Genomic DNA, 21,077 nt, shown 5'->3' with positions numbered 1-21,077 from the left:
AAATCTCATAGGCGTGATTCTGGGGTTGAACTATACTACCATTTAAAATACTTGCACTTATTTCTGGGACACCTTGTATAATAATATAATAATTATAATATATTAGCAATTGCATGGCAACATATGCACGTATGTATGGTCGAAAAGAAAAACAGCATCCAGTTGGCTTCAAAAAAGTGGCTCACCCCTATAACTTTTTTATTTTTTTTTCCGATAAAAACCAAGGTTTGGTATATTAGTATATGACATAAATTAGGATTGATTGACGTATTCAATTGTTTTAACCAACGATATACAAGAACTGCAAAGCATTATAGATTCCGTAGTCCACTATAGTGAAATGTTTGGACTGCATCTCAATGTCTCCAAGACCAAACTATTGGTCTTTTCCAAAAGTCCAATAAATGCACACCTACGTATCAAGGGACAAACAATCTAACAAGTGACCTCAATAAAGTATTTAGGAGCTAACATCAATAGTCAGTGCGACCCGAAAAGAGAAATATTTTCAAGAATTGAGCAAGCGAGAAAAATCTTCGTGAGTATGAAATCATTTTTTACATGACGAGACCTCAGTGCGGAACTCAGAACTCGAATGGCCAGATGCTACGTCTTCTCTGTGTTACTCTATGGATGTGAGAGCTGGACACTGGATTCACAGACCGAAAAGAGAATAGAAGCCTTCGAAATGTATGTGTACAGACGGATGCTGCGAATCTTATGGGTACAAATGATCGCCAACGATGAAGTACTCCAGCGCATGCAGAAACAAAAAGAGATACTGAACACCATCAAGGAAAGAAAAATGCAATACCTGGGTTATGTGATGAGAGGTGGTAGATACGAAATACTTCGTCTCATATTAGTGCAGGGGAAAAGATCAGTAGGAAGATGCCAGAACTCATGGCTAAAACATTTAAGGAGATGGTTTGAACACTCGTCTGCGGAAATCTTCCGGGCTGCAGTTTCCAGAGCCACAATTGCCATTTGGATCGCCAACCTTCGGCAGGAGAAGGCGTGATAAGAAGAAGAAGAAGATCATAATTAGCTTATAAAACATTAAGCTTTTCATTTCTAATCATGATTTCTCTCGACGGATGAAAGTCAAAGACTACAATGACATTTTGCTAATTTTGAACACAAAACATCCCCCTTTAGAACTTTTTCTTTTCTAATAGCTACAAGTCCGAGTAAAACCGTGCGAACAAACATTAGAGGCGCCACCGGTCATGAAACGGTGTAAAAATTGCGAAAATTTAATAGTCCAAAGAAGTTAAAAGTATGTTAACTTTTTCTACTAATTGAAAAGTACTACAGCTTCATTCAAAACCTCCCAATTAGTGGAATAAATTAGTGGTTTCAATTACACTATATACTTTTTAGTTTACGATCATTCACAATGTCTAAAAAACACAATTAAAATTAATAAAATATCCTAGCAACAGCTTGCGTAGTAGTACGAGAGCTAGCAACGTTGGAAAAACAAGTATTTTAAGACGTCTGGATCCTTGATATATCTTTTATTATGCTCTCTGGAACAGCATCCGGTCCGTATGGCTGCCGATACCCGTTGCGTTCACTACTGCGCATCGGAAGAAGATCCTATATTTTTATTAGTCCTTTAAATTCTAGTATTGAATATAAATCGAACATGTCTCCATAGCGCAGTGCGTAGAGTTTCTGACCACGAACCGATGATTCAGAGTTCGAATCCGGGTCAGGGCAAATACTTTTTTATTTTATTTTCCTTTATATTCTAATAGTAAAGTATTAAATATTTGTTTTTTTTAATTACCAGAATTATTTTACACTTTACTATCAGAATATAAACGAAAATAAAATAAAACAGTTTTTGACCTGACCCGGATTCGAACTCTGAATTATCGGTTCGTGGTCGGAAACTCTACGCACTGCGCTCTGGAGACATGTTCGATTTATATTCAATACTAGAATTTATAGGACTAAATTAATAAAAAATATAGCATCTTTTTCCGATGCGCAGTAGTGAACGCAACGGGTATCGGCAGCCAGACGGGCCGCATGCTGTTCCAGAGAGCATAGTAAAAGATATATTAAAGAGCCAGACGTCTTAAAATACTTTCTCGAAAACGTTGCTAGCTCTTAGACTATAGTCTGCTGTATCTAAATAGAAAGCATAACATTTAGCTTATAAAACAATAAACTTTTGATTTCTAACCAAAATTTTTCTTGACGGATGATAATCAACGGCCAAAATGACATTCCTCGCAAATTTTGAAGTATAATTAGTGGAAAAGTCAAAAGTTTGTTAACTTTTCGACTAATTGAAAATTACTACCACTAATTATGACGTTCTGAATGCTTACATTAAAAATAGGTGAATATACTTCTACGCTAATTGCAACCACTAATTTATTCCACTAATTGCGAGGTTCTGAATGAAGCTTACCACTAATTTTGACGTTCTAAATGCTTACACTGATTTTAGAAGAACAAACATCTGCGCTAATTGAAACTAATAATTTATTCCACAACTTTGGGGTTCTCAATCAAGCTTAAATGTTCTGTTTAGATTTACTTAGAAATCATAAATTATTCCTTTATAATAATTATGGTTGCAATTATTCTTGATTAATGTACCACGGGATATTCACATTAGCGATTTCAACAAGGACTTTTCCAATAAAAAATGTAAACCAAACTATCCGTAAATTACATAATTAAGGATAATCTTATCGACCGAGTCAATTGTGTTGATTAAAAGAACGAGAGTTGTTTTTTAATGTGATAATTAAGGCAGTGAAAATCATGCCGTCTAATTTAACTAATCTAATCGTTTTAAAAGTGTCGCAGTTTAACTGGTCAATTAAGTCCAGAGGAAATGAATCATATTGAGAACGTCTCACATTTTAAATTTTTTTCGCCATTCCGTAGGCTTTTTTCTTTTTTGCATTAACTTTTTTAATAAACAATCGGTAATTTTATACAGGGTGTTTCAAAAAACATGTGCCATCTCTCGCGGGGAGATTCCTCACGTAAAAATAAGATTTATTTTTCATATCAACATAGGTCCGATTCTGCTTTGTTTCGTAGCTACAGGGTGTTAAAGTCTTTCGATTTATTATAATTTTATTCCGAGTACTTTTAGTGATTTGAATGAAATTTTGGAGGTAAAAGTTATTCATAAGAATACATTAATTCATCAACATCAACTAGTTTCTAAACAATAAGTGCACGAACACACTGACGACCAGGTCGCACCGGCCAGGCCGCTGCTACCTTTAAAACTATTAAATCAAATGATACAGCGCACACTAACGTCCTGGCCGTCCGTTGGTCGTTGCGACCAGTAGACTGCACTAAAATATTATAATTTTCTGCCGCTTGTTATCGGTTTTCTTCCAAATTAATAATTTTTCAGATGAAATCCCTCAAAATCAATGCACAATATTTTATTTTCTATAAGATATAGTGTTTTAGTGTAGTTTTTGCACACGTGCAGAAAATCCAAAGAAATAGTATACAGACTGGATCAAAGGGAAACTTAAATCTAGTCCCTTTTTTATCAAGGGTCGATTCTAGTAAAAATTCAAAATATTTTTATATGACATACTCTATTTATGGTTGATATGATACCTGTTATTATACCTTCGAGTTTCGATGTTAAAAAATAAAAAAAATCATATTTAAAGTTTTTCTACAACCACTTGTTTTTTATATTAAATTATTTTTTTTAGTTGTATTGTAGTCATGTACAAGGAGGACAACTGTATTTTAAATAATTTATTTAATTTAACGTTTTTCAGAGTTCATTAGACTATATTTCTACTAGGTACATTATTTAAAAAAAATTAAGAGTAAAAGTAACTTAAACATTCATAAAAATAGAAATATTTACTATTGTAGATTCTCAGTAACAATAAAAAAGAGGAATTTATATTGTAAACATTGAATTAACTGGAAGCTAAACTTTCTACCTGCTTATATTTAGAGCCAGTGTCTGGCGACTTTTTTTTTACGATGGCCCTAATATGTTTACTTCTAAAGTCGATAAGAGCCATCAGTAGAAGTCCTTGTCAGTAGAAAAAAGAAACAGAATATCTCCCTTTTTGTCGGTCGCGCGTACACAATGCTTTTTGTTCGGCCTATTTGTTCTGCTTGTTCGTGCGCGCTCGGTTCGTTCGGGCTAAAATGCCAAAGTCTGGACGCACCTTTAGGAACAATACCGTTTTTGTCCTTTATTGATATAATGCTGAAAATCTCACGAGTTACATGTCTCACTCTACACATATTAAATTACATAGACGTAGGATGTAGAATATTCTGTTATGAAACGACTGATAGAATAGCAGGCATCGCGGATTTGAAAAACATGGAAATAACGACGTTATCGTATAGTCAGGGTTGGAGATTTTACTTACTCCATTTACCACACCAGTATTTATTAATGAAAAATACAAGAATATTTTAAATGCATTATTTATTATTAGAACATTTAATAAGCTCAGGAATAGCAACTTCGCGTTTTAGTTTCGGATATTTTAACACGGATATTTTAACATTTCTGAAACTTAATTCTTTTTGAAACAATATTTTCTAATTAGTAAAACGTAAAAAATCGTTAGATCTGACAACTCTGTTGAAACTGGTCGTTCATCTGGCCGCAGCTATAAAGGCAAACATACGGCCAGCCGACGGCCCGGTCGGTTGCGACCTGGTCGTCAGTGAGTTTTCAACAGAAAAACCTTAATACATTTTTATGGTTAAAAATTAAAAATACATACATTTTATGAAAAACGTTTATAAAAGACGTTCCTTAACAAAATTTTTAATATCAGTCGAGCTGAAAGAAAGAATTATTGGTATTTTTCTTAAACAATATTCGGAATTTTAAAGAAAATAACTTGAGGTCTCTTCATTTATCTTGAGATTTCTAGGTATGTTCAGAACCATGTTCAATAAAGAAGGAATAGGACAATAAGGAATACAATAAATTCCTTGATTTTTTTTTCATTTAGTAAGACCTTTTTAATTATTTTTCACGTAGAAACATTAATAAATAAAGCATTATAAGGTTTAATGGTTCTTTTAGAAGCATATTATCTCAGAAGATTTTAAGATACATATTTTATTTAAATAATTCTTACATTTTTGAAAAACTATTTTTATAACAATCAAAAAATATAGAATAGAAAAATTATGTGGAAATTATCGCTATTAAAAAATAGGGTTTGATGGTAGAAGGTTGAAAATTTAGGGTAGTATGTATTTTTTAATGCCGCATTATAAAAAAATATTTGTTTCCAAATAAAAAAAAGTTGGGGTGGATCACCTTTATCACTTTGGGGTATAGAAAATAGTTAACAACATATATTCAGACCTACTGAATATACATATGAAATTTCATCAATTGTTAAGCAGTTTCGGAGGAGTATGATAACTATCGATCGGGATTGAAAATTAATAAATTACTGACATCGCTATTAAAAAAATAGGGGCTGATGGTAGAAGGGCGAAAATTTAGGGTTGTATGTATTTTTTAATGCCACATCATAAAAAAATTAAAAAAAATTCCAAATAAAAAAAATTGGGGTGGACCACCCTTATCACTTAGGGGTATAAAAATAGATAACCACATATTCTCAGACCTACTGAATATACATATGAAAGTTCGCACGTTTTGGAGGAGTATGGTAACAAAAACTGTGACACGAAAATTTATACTTATTAATGTATACCGGGTGCGTCTCAAAAGTGTCTCACCTCTATAACTTTTTTATTTTCTCAGATAAAAAATCGAAAATTGGTATATTAATATATGACATAAATTAGGATTGATTGACGTATTCAATTTTTTTCTGACACTTCCTGTTTTACCGGAAATGACTACAACTTTTCATTTCTAAATGGCACCCTCGGTATATTTCGACTTTATTCGACACTCTGAATCAAGGTTGGCATGATTTAAATCAAATGACTTAAATCATGATTTAAATCAAGTGATTTTTTTAATTTTAATCATGTGATTTAAATCAAAAAATTAATTTTATTGAAACTTTATAATAAATCAAAAAATAACTGTAATAGTTATAAAAATCTGAAAACTATAAAAAATATTTCTATAACAAATATAACAGATAATAAATCGAAAAATAATTGTAAATTTTATAAAACTATATAAAAATATCTATCCATTAATTTAAATGTTGAACCGATTTTTGAAGTAATTTCGTGTGAATCCATAAAATCGCTAAACGCAGGGATTTATTTTAAAATTTATTTATAAGTGACAAAAATTCGTTTTTCGAATATATATCATTCGCCGACTAGTGCAGAACTAGGTTCTTCTGATATAGAGTGATATAGAGACTATAATATAGTGCTAGTAGTATCTAGTACTATCACTAGGTACCTAGTACCTAGTGATATAGAGACTATAATATAGTCTCTATATCAGAAGAACCTAGTTATTATCTTCATTCCCGAAAATCTATAATCGTTGTCAGAAAATATGTTGTTTTATATATTTTTTTGAAACGTTGGTATGTTTCCAAATTCTTACAGACATTTTGATTTGCAGTAAGTACTTTACACTTTGACATTAGATAATACTAATTTCATTCTCGACTTAAAGACTATTTCCGAACAATAGTGTTGTTTTATTAAGGGTAGAAGTTATACTTTTTTTGACGATGCTGTACATTTGAAGAACCATCGTAAAGCTATTCCGACGTTACAAGGAAGCACAAAAAGTACATTTTTACTCCGAATAAAACACTATTTTTTTAAAACATTACAAATAATGTTTTAATCAATTTCAAACATTGCAAATAATACAAAGAGTAATCGAGAAACGATTTTTACACTTGTTGAATTTGGCACCTAATATCAGTTTAATAATATATTTTTGTACTTTTGTGCTTAGGCGTAACAGTGATTTACTTTTATGCCTATAGCCGTTAAAATGACAAAAATTAATACTTTTGAGACGTTTCAAAAAATAATCCTTTTGATTTGAGCGAGCGACTTTTTTGCGGAATATATTGGTGACCGATGTGGAGAAATGGCACGCCCCGTAGAATTGTTAATGTTATCGGTTTCGCTCAGAGTTATTAAGATTTAGCCATTTAGGATAGGACTTTAATTAGAAATAAGTCCTAGTCATTTGGAAATCCGATTTAAATATTGTTTTGAATTAAAATCAAAAAAATCGGATTTAAATTAAAAAAATCGGATTTTTTGATTTTTTTAAAAAAATCATGATTTTTTCCAACCCTGCTCTGAATAGAATGACATATCATATTTCAACTTTTGACATTTTCTAATATGGTTTATTTGAAATTGCAATATGCGATTCATCACGATAATTTGACTCGAAATACCAAGTGTGTGGTACCAAATTATTCGCAAAAAAATGCTTTTTCCAAATATGCTAATGAGCCACCCTCGTTCCATTTGAAAAAATTGAGATATGATTAAAAATACGATTTGGGTATCTTTTAACCCACCTGGACAAGACACGAATAACATTAGACGATCAAATCTATTTTTCCAAGGCTCCTTGATTAAAAATAAGTGTTTTTAACACAGCCATGGCACTCCTAGATTGAAATTTAAAATTCAATTTTGTTTTAAGCAAACATGTCAAAAGTTGCAAATCTCGTACCAAATCTCGTTTTTTTATCTGATAAAATAAAAAAGTAATGGGGGAAGCCACATTTGAGACGCACCCGGCATAATAACATCAGTTATTATAAAAGAAAAAAAAATATTAGGAAGTTTTACCACCCTTTATTTCAAAAATTAAGAAGTTTAAGACATACATTAATATGATTTTTTTCCTTAGATTAGATCCAAGAATCACACCGTTAAATATATTCGCACGTTATTAAGGAACACCCTGTATACGAACTTTCAATTATCTTCTGTAGCATTGTAGTAAGTTCCTAAACGCTGTATATTGTGTTTGTGACAGATATCGAGGACGTACATACCTACCTTGCGTGTACGTAGGACGATAATACGTCTACATACCTCTGCCCCTTCATAGAACAACCTTAATTTCATTTCTGTCTGTCGCACGCCCTTATAGTCCTCCTTCGGATTGTGGTGAGGGGTTGGATTGAGTGGGGGAAGGGCACCGGTAGCGTCGTAACGCTGACGGGTAAATATTTGCGCGCCCAGAAATCGTTGCAATATTGCGGTGAGGGATTTATTATCCCCGCGTGTAAACTCAAAGGACACAGTCCATAGACGTTAATATACAGGGTGGCGCACCTCATTCGCCTCGGTTGATTATATGAAAACGGACAGATGTACAAACAAAATATTTTATGAGTATATGTGGGAAAGCAATATACAGCTGGTTCCAAAAAAAATGAATACGGCTCTTTACACATTTTTTTCGAATATTTGGGCAGTGTATATTTATGCGTCAAGTATTTTGACATGTTAAAATTATTGTGACATTGTATAAAACAACTTTGCTTTTGACAAAGTGGCAAATAAATTTTTCAGAACGTCAGCATGACATGAGTAGAGAAAATGGGGGACTGGTATCATAAAATACACTGCTCGAAATAATAAAAATATGTTTTCAATACGTATCCAATTTTATTGGAACCAGCTGTACATAATTTAAAATTATTTTGAAATGAACAGGGTGTGTCAGAACTAAGATCCATATAGTCTGTAAAACGATTAACTTTGAATTTGACAGTTATCGCGGGCTTTTCTAGTGTTAATTTTATTAGGTTAGCAACTTGCGTCCATGCTGACACAATGCCGTCTCTAATAGAACAGCCTCGGAGCGAGATTTATGACGTCACGCTAGTTAGATACTACGGATTAATAAATATGTTGTAGAATACATGGAAAACATAATTATTCCTCGTATTTTTGGTTTGTATTTTAAAAATGATATAGTTTACATAAAATATACATAATATACAGTTAATAAATACAATATATATATATATATATATATATATATATATATATATATATATATATATATATATATATATATATATATATATATATATATATATATATATATATATATATATATATATATATATATATATATATATATATATATATATATATATATATATATATATATATATATACCTATTTATAGTAATAAATACTTTGGCAAATAAACTATGAACCATACAAATGCAGCAAAATGTTTTACAATATGGCTGAAATCGTACTCCATGAGATAGTTTTTGTGTTAAGAATAAAAATTTAAAAAAATATGTGGTCATCTTTTGACAAGTTTATATTAGTTTATTAATTGCAGTAAACATTATAATATATAAATAAATTTTATGAATGCAAATAATAATACATCACTATTAGTAGATATTGAATGTTTTTTGTTAAATTAGATCGATTTTCAAACCCCAAAATTTAAAATATATTTTACATTTTACCAGAGTTGTTAAACTACACGTAGTAATTAATAAACTACATTTACTTCATGTCACAAGTAGTTTTTTAAATGTCGAGTAGTAAATGTGTAGTTTATGTAACTAATGTAGTTTTTTTAAATAACAGTGAAAACCTAACCTAAAAACTTTGTTTGTTAATCAATTTAAAGAAATAAAAAATCTATAGTTTGTGAATTTGTTCCTTATTATGTGATATTTTTGATATTTATTAGTAGTTAAAAATGCTTGGAAGACGTCGATGTCTCCATACCTTGCTCCATACCTTCTCCATACCTTCTGGGAAGAGGGGTATTATGAAGTTGTGCCTTTAGATGTAAAAAATCATATATTCTCTGGAGAATGTCTATGGAGAATTTCTCCATAAGAATTTATAGTTTATTTTGTGTTCAATGTTACTTTGTATTTCGTAGAAAATACACTTTTGTTGAAAAAAAAATTGTATTTTTTTCTGATGTTGTTTAACTTATACAAATATAATATAACTTCATATATATACATATGATAAGAATTATATATGATAAGAATTTGGCTTGATTTTAGTTTAAAGTCTAAATTGTTTATGTTTTACTATATTTTTGTAGGCGGTTTTTGTGTAGTTTATAAAATTTTAAAACGTAGTTAATACAAAAAACTACGCGTAGCTTTTGGCGTAGTTTTTTGCTTCATAAACTACTTAACAACCCTGCATTTAACCCACTATCTTATGCACCGCCTATTCATTATTTGTATATTGTAAAACATTTGCTGCATTTGTATGGTTTATAGTTTATTTGCCAAAGTATTTATTACTATAAATAGGTATATGTTATATTGTATTTATTAACTGTATATTATGTATATTTCATGTAAACTATATCATTTTTAAAATACAAACCAAAAATACGAAGAATAATTATGTTTTCCATGTATTCTACAACATATTTATTAATCCGTAGTATCTAGCGTGACGTCATAAATCTCGCTCCGTGACTGTTCTATTAGAGACGGCATTGGTCTAATATTTAGAAATGTCAAAAGCTGATGACATTTTATTTTTGTCAATTATGACATTTCGTGTTGATTTTTGCAAGAAGATGAAGAACTGTCACTTGTTTTATTATTTTCCTTTTCTATTTCACGAAAGTAAAAAGAGTTACCTATATGATTCGTTCAGGCACTCAATTTAAAGATTATCAGTAACTTTTTTGATAGAGGGATTTTATATTTGCCATGTTGGTAAAAAATAACGGTCAAAATTCAAAGTTATTCATTTTATAGACTATACCAAAGTTATATTTTTTCTTATGGAACACCCGGTATTTTATTTCATTTTTGGATTCTTGGACATAAAATAAGACATTTATTATAAGGGTTTAATATGTTTAAAAGCTTTGGTTTCTGAGATATTTAAAGATATTTAAATATGCATACTTTTTTTAAAAAATTGTAAACACCTTGTACATTACTTTTCAGAATTAATTCTTGTGCTGACTTTCAAACCAGAGCAATAAACTTTACTAAACAATTTTATTGCTTCCTTAAATGTATACAGGGGTGTCAAAAATTGCTGGTCTATACTAAATATTTATTTTACATATATACAAAACTTCGTTATTTTAAATACAACACTATGTATTTTTTTGAACAACTCGAAGGAGAGTTAAATGCTCTTTCGAACTATATTAGGGTTTTATATACCTATCTGGCTCAGATTTTGAATAAAAAGCGATTTTTCAATAAAATTGTAATCAAGATGGCTGGTGTCGCCTTGGCAATTTTCTAGTGACAATAGCTATTTTCAAGATCGACATTAGTTTGTGGACTTTATTTAAATTTATAACAGGTTATTTTTATTTAATTTACAAACAATAAGGTCAGTAATTATTTACTATTTTATTAAGAAAAATGAAGCAGTATATGCTGGCGGAAGGAATGGATATGCTTCCGATGGATATGATATTTTGTTCGCCTGAAGTGTTTATGCTCAAAGATATCCAAATAGCAACTTTCTTGATAAGCGTTCCGTTGAAAAACTACTTTTCCGCAAAGCTGATAGTGTGGTATATGAAAAACCTATTAGGCAGAAACCTGTCGTTAGAAATGAAGAAAAGTGGCTCTTTTATAGAAAATCCAATATATCTACAAGTCATTCTAATATAAATCAAAGAACTACTTCTTTATTTTTCTTGATAAAATAATAAATACTTACTTATTAAACTATTGTAGGTAAATTAAATAAAAGTAAACTGTTATAAATTTAAATAAAGTCCATAAACTAATGTCGATTTTGAAAATAGTTACTAACTGTCACTAGCAAATTGACAATTGAAAAATTGTGTTTTATTCAAAATCTGAGCCATATAGGTATAGGAGACCCTAATATAGCTTAAAAGAACATTTAAATCTCCTTCGATTTATTTAAACAAATACATAGTGCTGTATTTGAAATAACGATTTTTTTATGTAAAATAAATATTTAAAATAGACCAGCAACTTTTGATACTCCTGTATACATTTAAGGAAGTGATACATTTTTTTAGTAAAGTTTAATTCTCTGGCTTCAAAGTTAGCACAAGAATTAACTCTGAAAAGTAATGTACAGGGTGCTGACAAACTTTTTTATTGTAGCATGCATATTTAAATATTTCAAAAACCAAAGCATTTAAACATATTAAACCCTAACAATAAATTCCTTATTTTATGCCTAAGAATCCAAAAATGAAATAAAATACCGGGTGTTCCATAAGAAAACATATAACACTTTGGTATGGATCTTAGTTCTGACCAAACACATTATAAAGATAGACCGAACATCTCATTCATAAATACTCGTTGGTAGTGTATCAAACATTCCAATGTGTCAAACAAGGACAGAAGAGACAGAGACGTCTAAAATTTCCGACCCCGGCAACTAGGCGCATTTGGATTGTTCTAATGGCCAGTGGCGTATCGTTTTTTGGAACGAATTTAATTAGTAAAGTAAAAGTAAAGTAATTAGTAAAATTTTTACTCCATATTAATATACTACATTAACACTTTTTCGTCAGATGAGTTTTGTTATAAGGTCTAATATAATAATACAATTAATATCCCACATATACTTATGTTGAAACGTTAGTAGTTTTCGAAAATCACTCCAACGTCGATTTTCAATTTAAACTTTCAGTTACTTCTATATAAACTTTCAGTTACTTTTGAATATTTACAGGGTGATTCAGGCTTCCGAAACAGTTCTATATTAGGTTTGTGGTTGGTGACTTTTCTTTCAATTTTTTTTGCAGAATATGGAGGCATTTAGGCACATTTTAGACATTTTTGTAAACATAGGTGGCCGGAACATATTTTCAAACCAAAGTTGTAGATTTGCCATTAAATTTCCATTCCAGAAATACCTAGGTTTGCCACTTGTCTTTTTTTGAAAAGGACAGTCCTTTTTGGAATTACTTGTCCTTTTGACTTTTTTTGACTTAAAAAGTCATTTTTATTTACATATTTTCCCTGAGAAAATTACCTACAGCAAACAGAAATATTCTTTTCGCCCAAATTTAATTAGGAATGTTATAAAACTTAACTTATAAATAAATTTTTCTTGTTTAGCATAGGCAACATTAATTAGAACTTCCCGTTTAATCTCAAATGATAGTTTAGGTTTTAGTTTTACCTTTTTTTATCTTAAAAAGGATTTTTAAAAATGGTATCTAATTAGTAACGATTTAGTTAGTTCGCAATCGATAGCTTCCTGTGAAGTACTGTGTAATAGTTGTTTAATCTTGTATTTTATTAATAACTTCCTATACCTAAAATCAATATTTAATGAGAAAATTGTGTTTTTTTTGAAAATATAAGACAAGATTTGGCTTTCAGTCTTCTTCTTGTATTATGATGGCTCTGATACGAGGCAATTGCCTTTTAGTCTCGCAATAGAAGGCATTTATCATTAAAAGCATAAAATCTGTGTGCTACAGTATGGGATTTCTGTCGCATAATAATGAATACCTATTACGTTTATTTACAAATCCATTACTTTTAAAGGTAGCTTCATCAGATAATCAAATTTTAGTTAAATGTCCTAATCTTCATGAACTGTATTAAGCATATGTATTGCGGTTTGAATCACCCTGTATGTTGACAAAAATATTTTAAAAATGTGCGTTACAATGGCCGCCATCTTATGTAAAAAATTGAAATAAAAATCACAAACCAAAAACGTAAAAAGCTGTTTTGGAGGCCTGGGTCACTCTCTATATAGTTACGTATAAAACTAGTAGCCTAAGAATTATTTACAGTTCGTCCCATTCTAAAAAAAGTTAAACACACCGTACAAATAACTCTAGGAAGATGTATTTGTACGGTGGTAAAAAATTGTCTAAACAAGGCCGAAGGGGCAGATATAATAAAGAAATAAAATGTAAAAAAGGACGGGTTAACACCTTTGTTTATTTATTGAGCAAAATTCGTTTAGAATATCGTATATAATGACCAAAATAGGACGCAATTTTAAGAAAAAAATGTCACTTTCTGGCTTATAATAAAGTTTCAAATGTAACGTTTATATTCAAATTTGTTATGATCTACAACAGTTAGGTAGTAATTGAGACGAATTATAATTCAATTACCGGCTACTACGTTCTTGTTTTAATAGATCAAAATTCAATAAATATAATTAGAAATTATTTTAATTGTGAGAGGCTCCCTTGTGGGACGCCTATGTACGATTACGGCGCGGCGGAAACAATACATACCTGTGGAAAGACAAATTCGGGTAATTTGAGCTTATTTGTCCATACATTTGACACTGTCGTACCATATTGAAAATTCGCAGATTCAAAAGTACATTAAACAAAAACAAAAACTACTGAAAAACACTGAAAAGTTCACTTCGGACTTGATTCCGACTTCAAACACACCGTAACCTAACGTAGTACGCTATAATGGACAATGGGCCGTCGCGAGGGGTGGTGGGACGGACGGCTCATTTCATTCTGGAAGACTAGCAGCGACGTTGCCAATAGTTCTAGACGTTTCAGCACATTAAACAGTAAACATGTCCTTTAATAGTAACGCATATATCCTCTGGTTAATAACCATATTATTACGCATGCTTCTTAAAAATAAACTATTAATTTAATTAAGAAATTGAGATTTATTGATATCCGGTGAAGGTTTTAAAGTCACCTTTTCTGCAAATCAAACCCTTGTATCAAACTAAGTAGATAGGCGCAAATTTGATATGTGGCAATGTCGCCTTCTCTATTTCAGTTGGTTTTTACAGTACGTAGTCAACCTCCGAATGTTTGATCGGTTTAAAATGCATAATGTGATATCTGTTCTTCCTAAATCTATGGTTCTGACACACTTTGTACATTTGAAAATAATTTTAAATTATGCACATTGCCTCTCTACATATACCCATAAAATATTTTGTTTCTATATCTTTCCGTTTTCGTATAATCAAACGAGGCGAATGAGGTGTGCCACCCTGTAGAAGGAGATTGTCTATTGTGATCATTGTCTTCGACAGGCAAATGTGGGTCCATTGGAGGGCTGTCCTGTCGTACTGATGAGCGATTCTGAGATTGACAGGGTAATCGGTTTATGTATTATTTAAGCTTAACCGCACAAAGTGTTTTATATCGGAGGCCCAGATATTAGCTCTCTTTTTTTGAAGTTAAACTTCTTTACGCGCGTTGGGAGTAAAAATTCAAGGCCGTGACACACGGAAAAGTGAGAGCGGCAGTGTTGCCACAGCTACCCCATTCGGGTTAGATCTATCTCTTTGTAAAAAAATTAACACCGTTATCTCATGATAATCTACTCTTGATGAAAATTAAGCTTGTGGCAACACTGGGTAACGATCTGTGCCATACGCGGCTAAGAAAATCACTATAATAAACTTGCAACTGTACCAACCTTGTCATGCATATTTTCATCGATAGGTTTGTAGCTTCTGAATCATAGATAAAGGAAATAAATTTAGACTGGAATGCCTGTCAAAATGTTGGGTCGCCAAATTGTTTTGGGTCGCAACCAGGGGCGGGAAAGTGAAATAGCAAAAGCGGTTCCACCGTTTCCACGGAAATATCAAATAAAATAGTTCCAGCCCTAGCCACTAGGTGGTAGTGCAATTAATTTTTAGGGTAAGAAGTTGCTACTATTATTGCCAGATGGCATTAAATCAGATTTTTTTTTGTAGTTTCCATAGTTTCCAACGGCCATATTGTCATATTATTGTCAAATTCTCAAAAAATATTGTCGTTGTCATAGCACCAATCATAATATTATCAAATAAATGATTATCAAAATGTTTTTCAAACTATAATTTGTTATATGTGTTTTAATTAGACAATTCCTTTTGTTTGTGGCCCTAAAAATATAATGTAAGTCTTTTATTTTTGCCATCATTTAAGTACCTATTTATATTTACTCCATTTACAAAACTTTGGGCGTATTACGTTGGTTTTGTTTTATTATAATAAACGATGTTTAAATATTTGACTTATAAATAAACACTTTAAATAATAAATAATATTTCACATGTTTGGCTTTAATTTTATTTAATAATTGTATAAATTATACTGTTAAATCTTATTTTTTACACATCACAACGATACTTGTTATTAGTATTGTTGAATTTGTGTAAAAAATAAGATTTAATAATCAAATTTAATTATTTTAGAGTAAAAATTCAATAAATACGCTCATTTAAAAAGCCCGCGCTTCGATCCATTTAAAACAAGCCCTACTCAATAGATGGCGTCACTTCTGTAGGACCATTTTTCAGTATGGCAGAGTACATTCTTTTTCTAAATAGCTAGGTATATTCTTTGGTCGCGACCATTGTATGCGATCTGGCTTTGCTATAGCGGTTGCTAAGAACAACAGCAAACAAAAACAGAAATAATTTTCACTTGTCCATACGTCTTGTCAAAGTCAAAAATTATAAAATCTTTCAAAATCTAAACCGTCTCATTGAAAAAATCCGAAAAGTGTTTAAAAAGTCCATTTTCAAAGTAATTATTGCTATCTTGTGAGTTTAATTTAAGTTTTATTTACTCAAACCCGTGATAATTATTGTGAAAAGGTGGCATTAAAAACTTAAAAAGCTGCTGTGAACTGTGAACTGCAAAAACCATCGTGGATAGTGGTATAACGTCGGTTTCCAATGTTTCATAGGTATTTCATACATGTACTTATATAAAATAAAGTTTCTTGTATGCAACACACTATATTTTATTTAAAAAATTAAAAGAAGTAGAGGGAAATGGCCGATTCTACACCAGGAGGAGCGAGGAACAGGAAGTGACGTCAGGCGTAAATCAGCTAAGAACATGTAAAATAGGCTAATAAACAAGAATAAACAGGTTTAAACAAGAAACAACGGCTTTAAAACAGAAATAAACGGGTTTGAACAAAAAATGAACGGTCTGTTGTTTTAAGCTAAAAAGCAGTTCAAACGCGGTTGTTTCTTGTTTAAACATGTTTATTCTTGTTTATTAATATTACAGTTGAGGGTTGAAACCTTTTGTGTTACACAGCAAAATAAAAATACTAAATCACCACAATACACCAAAACACTTTTACTTTTTTACACTATTACTACTACTACTACACTTTTACACATCATCAGCAGATGATTATAAACTAAAGTACATCTACAAGTTGAGCGTTTATATACTCGCTCAGTGGGCACCGAGTGGGCGTGGCAAAATCTAGCCAACCGAGTCAGAGCGCACTGAGCGTAACAGTTAGATTTCCGCCACTAGAGTAGTAGGAACAAAAAATTTGAAGGAATTGGACCGTTGTCTCTGTTAGTTTAAGAGTTAGTATAAAAAATAAATGTAAAGATAGTATGAACAGAGACAACGGTCCAATTCCTTCAAGTTCTTTGTTCCTACTACTCTAGTGGCGGAAATCTAACTGTTATACTCAGTGGGCTCTGACTCGGTTGGCTAGATTTTGCCACGCCCACTCGGTGCCCACTGAGCGAGTATATAAACGCTCAACTTGTAGATTGTACTTTAGTTTATAATCATCTGCTGATGATGCTAACATGGTTAGCGAAACGCGCGTCCAGTGTAAAAATAAAAGTGTTTTGGTGTATTGTGCTGATTTAGTGTTTTTATTTTGCTTGTTTATTAACCTATTTTACATTTTCTTAGCTGATTTGCGCCTGACGTCACTTCCGGCTACTCGCTCCTCCTGGCGTAGAATCGGCCATCTCCCTCTACTAAAAGAAAATAACAATAAATTTGAATAAATAATACTTGGCGATATAATTCATAAGACCCTCATTATAAATGCAAAAAAAGTCTTTTTTATACAGTTTGGCATGCTAAAAGATGGGACTTAATTTTATGGATAACTTAAATTTAATGGTAGGTATTTCTAAATAAATTACGTTTGGAACTCTGCAGTTTTCAGCAATTGACAATTCAGTTACTTCTGAGAAAAGGTACGCTTATTTGTAATAATTTATGTACATACACTGCAAACAGTGACACACCTTCTATTATAGATACACTGTTATAGACAGGCTATAATAGTCTCTCCAATATCTCATTCCCAGGAATATTTCGACAGATGACAGCAAATTTAATTTTTCTATGAATTAAAAGGACACACACAACTGTCAGCGTCAGGGATCCTATCGTTAGGCAGACCAGAAAACACTATAGAATAGAAATTCAAGGGAAAATAGTGGAAAATGGGGGAAATAGTGGAAAATATTTTTTAAAAGCCGACATTTTCAAAAGCTCATTCGAGCGGAAGATAATAAGCCGATTTTTACATTACGATTTTTTTGCACTAAAAAACTCCTCACTAAAATCATTTTAACTTTTTCTCGACAAAATTGAAACATTTTTCCAGATAATTTATTTAATAAAAACTTTATTACTGGATAGCGCATCAAGTAAAACTAAATTATCTACATTTACAGCGAAGCGAACCAGCTAAATCATCTGATTTTAACGATATAAAAGCTGCTTTTTCGAAAAGCTTGTTATAGGAGTATCAAAAAGCTTCATTTATTAGTAAAGTACCTGTTCGAAACACAATAATTGAGTTGTGACCTTGTAATAAACTAAATTAAGTTCGCATTGAAAGTGCACTATAGGATTGATTTTCCCTGTAAAATTTTAACCGGCTTGGTTTTCAGTTTTCAAAAATACATTAAGCGGGCTTTGCGAGATTATCTAAAAGTTTTTATGATGAAACTTTCATGGACAAAATTATCGAATATTTTTTGTTATCACTATTACTCGAACAAGATTCTATATTATCGTTGTAAGTTTATAAATTTTCTTATTAATGTTATTCGTCTAGTAGGCGATTATATTCATTTCTTTTATAATATTTTGAAATTTAATTGATTTTAATGGCATATATTTTCTGTAACCCTCTTTGAGATTTAAAAATTCCTTACATAAATCACGAATTATATAGAACTAGCGTGTACTAGCGACTTCGTTCGCGTCGAATTAATAATTTGTAATGCTGATGATAAAGCAAAGCAACAATTTCCATTAATATACAAGCTGGATAAAATATTCTCACATTTATGTCAGCATAAGAAAAAACAATATGGCGATATTATTATATAACTTGGTAATATTTGAGGGGTAGTCTCATCTCGTTGGAATTTGACTTTAATTACGTCAAGCAATTTAAGCAGAATCGTGGGTTAAGAAATTCCCCAACTTTTTGGAACACCCTGTATGATTTTTTAAAAAATTTCAAAATATGTAAAAAAAAAACAAATAAATTATGCTTGTCCAAGCTTTTTCCCGAAAGACTAACGGTTTTTTAAATAACAAATATTGTAATATTTGAGGGGCGTTTTCACCCTCTTGGAATTAGAGTCAAGTCAAATCAAACCTCTACACCTCACAGTCAATCCGTTTGCCAAAAATTAGCTTTAAACGACAAGCAGTTTAAGCAGAATCGTGATTACTCAATGGTTATATTTTATGATACATCCTGTAAAACAACAAAATAAAATATACGTGTTTAAGAGTTTTTCCCAAAAACTCACCGGTTTATAAATAAAAAATATTTTAATATTTGAGGGATAGTTTCGCCCCCTTAGAATTCGAGTTTCGAAAAATCCCTTCTTATCGAACCTCTACACCCTAAAGTCAATATGTTTTCCAAAAATCAGCTTTTTACGTCAAGCGCTTTAAGCAGGATCGTGATTAATCAATAACCAGATTTTTCGAAACACCCTGTCTACATTTTTAAAAAATCTTAAAATATGTACAAAAACAAAATAAAATATACGTGTTTAAGCGTTTTTTCGGAAACTGGACCGTTTTTTAAATAAAAAATATTGTAATATTTGAGGGGTGGTTTCACCCTCTTGAAACTGAAATTTCGAAAAATCCCTTCTTATCGAACCTCTACACCTTAGAATCAACCTGTATGCCAAAATTGAGCTTCTTACGTTGAGTGGTTTGAGCAGGATCGTGATTAATCAGTATGTCAGTCACTTAAGGATTTTATATATTAGTATAGATTAAGTTATTTGTAGTGAATTTAAGTAATTTGTTAGTGATCCTTATTTGTTGTTTTCTCTATTTAAAAGAAATATGCCACCAGTGAGGTATTGCAGAGAGGCTAAAGCGGCACAAATTGTAACTTTGTATGAAGAAGGATATAGAGAAACAGAAATCATTCGGCGTCTTAGAAGAGGTCAGTCTACAGTATCAAATGTTTTAAAAAGATATCAAGATACTGGAGATTTTGTACAAAGACGCGGCCAAGGAAGCAAAAGGTGTACATAGGCAATTGATGACCGTTTTGTGGTACTTAATTCTACTCGAAATCGCACATTGACATCCACATACCTCAAAAATGAGTTACTAAATGTAAGACAAGTTAATGTTAGTTCGAGAACGGTTAGAAGAAGATTAAAGGAAGTGGGTTTAAAGCCAAGACGACCTGCCAAAGTTCCACGTCTTCTCCAAAATCACAAAACTCATCGATTGCAATTTGGCAGAACATATATTCAGTGGAATATTGAGAACTGGAAAAAAGTTCTATTCACTGGTAGAATATAATAGTACGAGAGCTAACAACGTCGGGAAAAAAAGAATTTTAAGACGTCTGGCACTTTGATATATCTTTTACTATTTATATTTACTATGCTCTCTAGAACAGTCTGGCTGCCGGTAAACGTTGCGTTCTCTACTGCGCATTGAAAGAAGATCCTATATTTTTATTAGTCCTTTAAATTCGAGTATTGAATATAAATCGAACATGTCTCCAAATATTAAATAATTCTGGTGATTAAAAAAAACAAATATTTAATACTTTACTAGAATATAAACGAAAATAAAATAAAAAAGTCTTTGTCCTGACCCGGATTCGAACTCTGAATCGTCGGTTCGTGGTCGGAAACTCTACGCACTGCGCTATGGAGACATGTTCGATTTATTTTCAATACTAGAATTTATAGGCCTAAATTAATAAAAAATATAGGATCTTCTTCCATGTGCAGTAGTGAACGCAACGGGTATCGGCAGCCAGACGGGCCGCATGCTGTTCCAGAGAGAATAGTAAAAGATATATCGAAGAGCCAGACGTCTTAAAATACTTTCTCGAAAACGTTGCTAGCTCTTACACTATAATTATGGAAGCTAGGCGAAATCATGTCTATGGAAG

General features: G+C 31.4%; 1 protein-coding gene across 2 annotated transcripts in view; it reads right to left on the bottom strand.

Annotated features, from left to right (window-relative positions):
• LOC115878390 (1-phosphatidylinositol 4,5-bisphosphate phosphodiesterase classes I and II) overlaps nucleotides 1-21,077 on the bottom strand; it is a 333,255-nt gene that overhangs the window by 39,749 nt on the left and 272,429 nt on the right. The window lies entirely within an intron of this gene.

The sequence above is a fragment of the Sitophilus oryzae genome, unplaced genomic scaffold (assembly GCF_002938485.1).
Source record: "Sitophilus oryzae breed Bouriz unplaced genomic scaffold, Soryzae_2.0 scaffold_1508_pilon_pilon, whole genome shotgun sequence".
Lineage (NCBI taxonomy): Eukaryota > Metazoa > Arthropoda > Insecta > Coleoptera > Curculionidae > Sitophilus > Sitophilus oryzae.
The sequence above is the reverse complement of the archived record's forward strand: the minus strand, read 5'-3'. Positions and strand labels throughout refer to the sequence as shown.